The following is a 6,842-nucleotide window of genomic DNA, read 5'->3' as shown; positions in this document are numbered from 1 at the left end:
TAATATTTTAAATAACAAATCTTGTGAACGAAGTGACGCTCTCCCAAGGGAGGTAGCAACAACAAGTGTATTTGTATTTACCCCACAACACAAGACATCAAATCTCCAAGCGATGAGGATTGCAATTTACACGATACCTGTATTGTGATCATTTGGCACCTCTATTTAAGAAGGTGGTTGTTTGACAGCGTCATAATTACCATAGCTCAACCTCTCATTCAAGCAAGCTCATCAGTTGTGATCGATTCTTATTGTTAGCTATATTCTATTAAGAATGAGTCAAGTTTCCCAAATGTTGCTGGTACTGTTGGTAGTGGGGTTTTTAAGCCACGTACAAGGCTTCACCGATTCTCAGGCCATTGCGGACTTCATTGAGCCTCAGAATGTGGCCAGAAAATCCGTCGGAGCTCCACCTCTTAAATGGAATAATACGGTGGCCGCTTTTGCTAGGAATTATGCGAGACAGAGAAGAAACGACTGCCTTCTCCAGCATTCAGTAGGATCGCCCTACGGTTAAAATATCTTCTGGGGCAAAGGCCCAAATTGGACACGTCGACAGGCAATGAATTCATGGATTGATGAGAGGAAGTGCTATGTTCTTTCTACTAACATTTGCACAGGCCCAGATTGCACGCACTATACTCAGATGGTTTGGGCAACAACTGAAAGTGTTGGGTGTTCAATCATCAAATGTAAGAGCAATGACACATGGGTCATATGCAGCTATGATCCTCCTGGCAACTATATTAACGATAGACCGTATAAATGAGTTGTTTATAGCAAGCATATATTTTGTAATTGAGAAGTTGCTAAGAATATTGTTTGCAACAGTATAGTGATTAACAAATAAAATAACACTACTGCCATTAACGGTTTATTGCGTTCGTATTCATGATTAGCACATTGACGGCTCATTGGGCTTATCGTTGTATGTCACCAACGAAAAATTTGAGTTTGAATTAGATTTCATCCAGCATTTAATCGTGGTATCAGGCCTGAAATTTGGGTGACGATGGTTAATGTAAGGAAGCAAAGGTGCGCGGAATCACTTCCTACGCTAATCTTTGAGAGGACGATTATGCAAATCAAAGTAACTATTGCAAAGATCTCAAGAAATGCATAATAACATAATCAAAATAACAAAGAACACACAACACAGTGATTACCGTGGAAAAATCCTTCCGGGAGAAAAACCCCACCCTCCAAAACTTGCACAATGTATTATCAAACCAAGATGATTACAATACACTTACAATGCAAGTTCTTACAGGAGCGCATCACCACAACTCGAACTTGGAGAGACTCCTTCTAGCACCAGTCTTGCAAACTAAACTCAATTACACAAACACTTCCCCAAGCCCTCCTTTTATAGTGATTTTACAACCTGGAAACCACTTATGGTTTTACAAAATCATGGGCAAAACTACCATGCCACATGTTACCCATTTTTGACATTTACATTTTCAATATGGAAAAACAACCAGGTTAAAATAGTAATCCCGTCCACAATTTTGTCTCTTAGTCTAGACCCCCATAAAAGTCACAAAATGAGTCATCAAGGCTCTAAAAATGACCTACCTATATTCTACTATGGACAAGACTCATTTTAACAACTCACTAACCATTTTCCAATGCATAAACAATTTGAAAACTTCCACAAACAAATTCTAGAATTTCCAAGAAAGGATTGCAAGGTTGAGACACATGTTTCTCAACATTCTCCCACTTGTTGAACACCTTGCAAGAGTCAGGGGATCCGAAATATCATGGAATTAATTGCTAGGGGCCGATAGTCCCATAGACTCTGAATACTATCTGAATTTTTCTGTGCTCATGGTCTTAGTTAATGCATCAACAACATTCACCAAAGTCTCTACCTTTTCCAGCTTCACCTTGCTGTCCTCGATCATATCTCTCACAAAATGATATTGTACATCAATGTACTTGGTCCTCGCATGAAAAGTCAGGTTCTTCGCTAGGCAGATTACACTCTAGCTATCACTATAAATTGTCACTACACCCTATTTGAACTCTATATCTGAACACAATCTCTTTAGCCAAATGGCTTCTTTGCAAGCATGAGTAGTTGCCATATACTCTACCTCAGTAGTGGACAAAGTGACCACAGCCTGTCGCTTACTCATCCAACTAATCGCACCACCAAATAATGTAAACACATATACACTAGTGGATCTTCTTCTATCAACATCACCAGCCCAGTCTGAATCCACATAGCCTCGAATATCCAAGGAATGCTCACTTCCTGTTCCATGAAAACATATTGAGTACTCTGAGGTACCTCACAAGTATCTGAAAACTCTTTTTACTGCATCCCAATGTGGTCTTCCTGGATTAGACATATAATGGGAAAGTACTCCCACTACTTGGGCAATGTCTGGTCTTGTACAAACCATAGCATACATCAAACTTTCAACAACACTTTGATATGGTACTCGACTCATCTCTTCCATCTCCAATGGGGCTATAGGACACTGTGAGCTAGAAAGCTTTGTTCCCATAGTAATAGGAACACTCAATGGTCTTGCATCCTACATATTGAATCTTTTCAAAATAGTACCAACATACTTACTTTGGCCTAGCCAAAGCTTTCTGTTCCGTCTATCTCGTATAATCTCCATTCCCAAAATGTGCCTAGCTGCATCAAGATCTTTCATTTCAAACTTTATTGAGAGTTGAGATTTTAACTCTACAATCAAACCTTTTCCTTTGCCAATAAACAACATGTTATCAACATACAAGGCAATAACTAGGAAACCATCACCATCAGATTTGAAATATATACAGTGATCAGATTTAGATTGCACAAATCCCAAACTCAACACATATGTATCAAACTTTTGGTACCACATCCTGGGACTCTGTTTTAAACCATACAAGGATTTCTTCAATTTACAAACCAAATGACTTTTACCTTTCACCACATAGTGCTCTGGCTGTGACATGTAAATTTCTTCCTCCAAATCTCCATGAAGGAAAGCAGTTTTCACATCCATTTGCTCGATCTCTAGATCATAAGATGTTGCAATAGAAAGAAAAAATCTAATGGATGTCATTTTGGCTACTGGAGAAAAAATCTCACCACAATCTACTCCCTCAACTTGAGAGTAAACTTTTGCAACCAAACGTGCTTTATACTTCTCAATGCTTCCATCTGAACCCATCTTCCTTTTGAACACCCATTTACAACCAATAGGCTTCCGTCCTTCAAGCAATGGTACAAGGTCCCATGTTTTATTCCTCTTAAGAGCTGCCATTTCTTCATCCATGGCTATTTTTCAAGACTCTGAATCATTCATACCAAGAGCCTCTTGTACAGATCTCGGTTCATCAATGTTATCATTTAATACAAATATGCACCTCCAATCATCAGGAGAATACCCATACCTTTCAGGTGGTTTCCTTTGTCTAGTAGATCTTCGAACAAGATCTGGTTCAGGTTCATGATTAGGTTCTCCCTCTTCCTCTGATGATTTAGAACTCATAGAGCTCTCTTCAACATCTCATCTTTCTAAGGGCCTTGATTCAACTTTCTCAAGTGTAGCAGGAAGTTGAATCACTTCTTTCTTTTCTTTAATTTGTTCTGGCTGCACTGTAACAAAAGAAGGCTTAGTTTCTCTAAAAATAACACTTCTAGAATAAAATACCTTTTGTGCAATAGGATCCCAAAGCTTGTATCCTTTCACACCATAACTATATCCGATGAAGATACATTTGACAGCTTTGTTGTCCAATTTTGTTCACTTCTCCTTTGGCACATGAGCATATGCCTCACAACCAAAGACTCTCAGATGTCTAAGTGAAGGCTTGTGGCCCGAACACACTTCCATTGGCGTCTTATCAACAAAAGCTGATGTAGGAGACCTGTTTATTAGGTAGCAGGCAGTGGCTATAGCTTCAGCCCAAAACTTTTGTTCTAGTCCAGCACCACTAAGCATACTCCTAGCCTTCTCCATCAAGGTCTTGTTCATTCTTTTCGCAACTCCATTCTGCTGTGGAGAATACAGAGTTGTCTTCTCTCTTTTAATACCACAATCTTTACAAAATGTGTCAAAAATATTGGAGCAAAATTCACCACCATTATCAGTTCTCAAGAATTTTATTTTATTTTCTTTCCAGTCTGCAATTCAACCATTGCTTTAAATTCTTTGAAATGACTAAAAACTTCAGCTTTACTCCTAAGGAAATAAACCCATGTTCTTCTACTAAAATAATCAATGAAAGATACATAATAAACTGATCTACCAATAGAAGGAACATCAACTGGACCAAATACATCTGAATGAATTAGATCCAAAATACATGAAAACTGATGAGAACTCGAGTAAAACTGAATGCGGTTTTGTTTACCATAGATACAATGCTCACAAAAATCAAACTCAAGATTGCAGTCATTCAACCCATCAACAAGGTTCTTATTTTTCAAGGTTCGTAGGCCCTTCTCACCTATGTGCCCAAGTCTCTGGTGCCATAACATAGTCTTCTCTGGAGGCAACTTTGATTCAGTAGATAGAGCACCCTTGGGTACCCAAAAACCATGACCATCTATTGAAAGAGAAACTCTCTCCTTCTCCAACTGAGTAGTCTTTTTCACAATCTTATCAGCCGTACTATTGCACTCGATTGTGCGTGCATCAAGTTGGTACAATGTACCCAATCTACTTCCTCTTGCTATTACCATAGCGCCTCTCACCATTTTTACACTTGCTTCAAAAAACTGTACATGCACACCCACATCTATTAGCTTACTAATAGATAACAAATTCCTTGCTAGTCCAGGGATATGCAAGACACCATCAAATCTTCTAATTTTACCATCAGAAAATTTCACACGAATACTTCCACGACCAACAATATCAACTACTGAATTATCACCCAAATACACTGTTGTCACTTAGGTTTGCACCCTTGTCCAAGGCCTATGTGTGACGACAACCTAGTGAAACATGGAAACAACCTCCAAGCTGTGGGACTTGAACTATGAGGTTGAGTCTCTGGAGAAGGCCGGCTTCCTCTTACTATCAGGGCACACCTATCTACTCTTGGAGAGGACTAAGGGAGAAGGAGAGCACAAAAGCATATCTACCTAGTCTAATCTAAGGAGGTGATGCACCAAAATAGAGTGTTCAGACTTCATTTCTGCCCATATATGCACTACAAAACCAAAATAACATTCAAAAGACATACACACCCAGACTTATGTCAATCAATAACCACATACAGATCAGGAAACCAAACTAAATAACACAAGCAAAAGGATTTCACTTATATATTATCCAATAGGCCAAAAATAGATACAGTATGCAAGCCACAAATCTCAACAATACACCAATGAGAGGCAAGACAGATGCACATACACATTGATGGATGAAGGAGATGATACAGAATGTTATACAACTCAGAGAAAAAGGGAATTTTTACACTGTAGACCTGCGAGTAGTAGCAAAGAAATCAGAAAAGGAGTCCTTTCTTTAGAAAAGATCACAAAATTGCCTTTATAGTTCAGGCATGACTGAGGATTTTTCGCATTAGATTTACTTCTCACCTATTGGCATTAACTTCTCACCTTGAAAATCCAATCAAAGATCTGGTGGTTTTGAGTACCAAAATCTGATATTCCTCTGAGAAAGATCCTGGAGAAGACAAAACGGTGCTAGAAAACATCCCCTGACATAGTAGATAGATTTGTAATAGTGGTAGAATGTCCTTGCACTTTGCATTCACTTCTGAGTCAATGGCATTGATCACAAGATCGATATCTCATGGCAAAAAACCTGATTCATTATTTCTTGCTCATGAATCTGCGAGGTCAAAGCAAGTCAAAGAATTCCTTATATGCCAACTAGGCCACATAGGCCAATCGTTTCTCTTTATTTTTCCACCTCCTGAAGGTCCCACGCACTGACCATTCCTTACGTTGGACTAGGCGCTATGTCACTGTTGATATCTCTAACCGTAGTGGTCACCAATCTAACTGCGCCACCTTTCCACCACCTAGCCACAACATTAAAACTAACTGCCACATTGACTGCGACGATTGCACCGGCCGCCAACCGTTAACCACCAACTTTGGCCGAGCCAGTGAGACACATGTCAGACGATCATGAAGACTCGTCGTACCACTGCGCTATCCTTACCCTGAGCCCATCATATCTGGTGCCACCTCAACAAAGCACCACACTCGAATGACACCTGGTGTACTTGGTGAGACTTGGCCCTACTGATCCATGTGGCGGATGGGCGTTATGTCGCTATGGTAAAGATTGCACAACTTCACCATAGCGACATAGCGTCATCTGTCAATCTGAACTGATCTGGTGGTTACGAGCGACCCAAACCCTTTATTGTGTTGGCTACATGAAAATATTGTCCCACCAAGACACGTGGTGCCCAGGTGCTATGTCGTTGTTGATATCTCTCGAGTAGTTCCCCATAGCACGATGGCACCTATCATAGATCAATCTCAATCTAACATTCAGGACCACCTCGTACTCTGCACATCCCCTGAAAATTGATGGGCCCGTCAACCACATATGCTCTAACTCATACACTTGGCACCTCCCTATTGGCCTTCAAAGCATCAACCTGGCAGACCCAAGACTTTGACCCCACAGAGTGACCACGTGTCAACAAGGCGCTATGTCGCTATGAGGAAATCGAGACCAATTCCCCATAGCGTCATAGCGCCCAACTGACGACATGTCTTCTGATTTGCACATGTCTTCCAATGATTCACCACCATGGCACCGAACTCTGCCAACTAGGCAGATGAGGTACAAAATGGGACCCAACCACTTGCCTGAAGCTCTTACTGTGGTGACTTT

General features: G+C 40.3%; 1 pseudogene; it reads left to right on the top strand.

Annotated features, from left to right (window-relative positions):
* The first annotated feature begins 271 nt into the window (after positions 1-271).
* Positions 272-6,078, top strand: LOC149557630 (pathogenesis-related protein 1-like; annotated as a pseudogene).
* Positions 6,079-6,842: the final 764 nt, after the last annotated feature.

This window comes from Cupressus sempervirens, chromosome 5 (genome assembly GCF_028749045.1).
Source record: "Cupressus sempervirens isolate cs-2001-9-10 chromosome 5, ASM2874904v1, whole genome shotgun sequence".
Taxonomy (NCBI): domain Eukaryota; kingdom Viridiplantae; phylum Streptophyta; class Pinopsida; order Cupressales; family Cupressaceae; genus Cupressus; species Cupressus sempervirens.
Note: the sequence above shows the minus strand (reverse complement) of the source record. Positions and strands in the feature narration are given on the sequence as shown.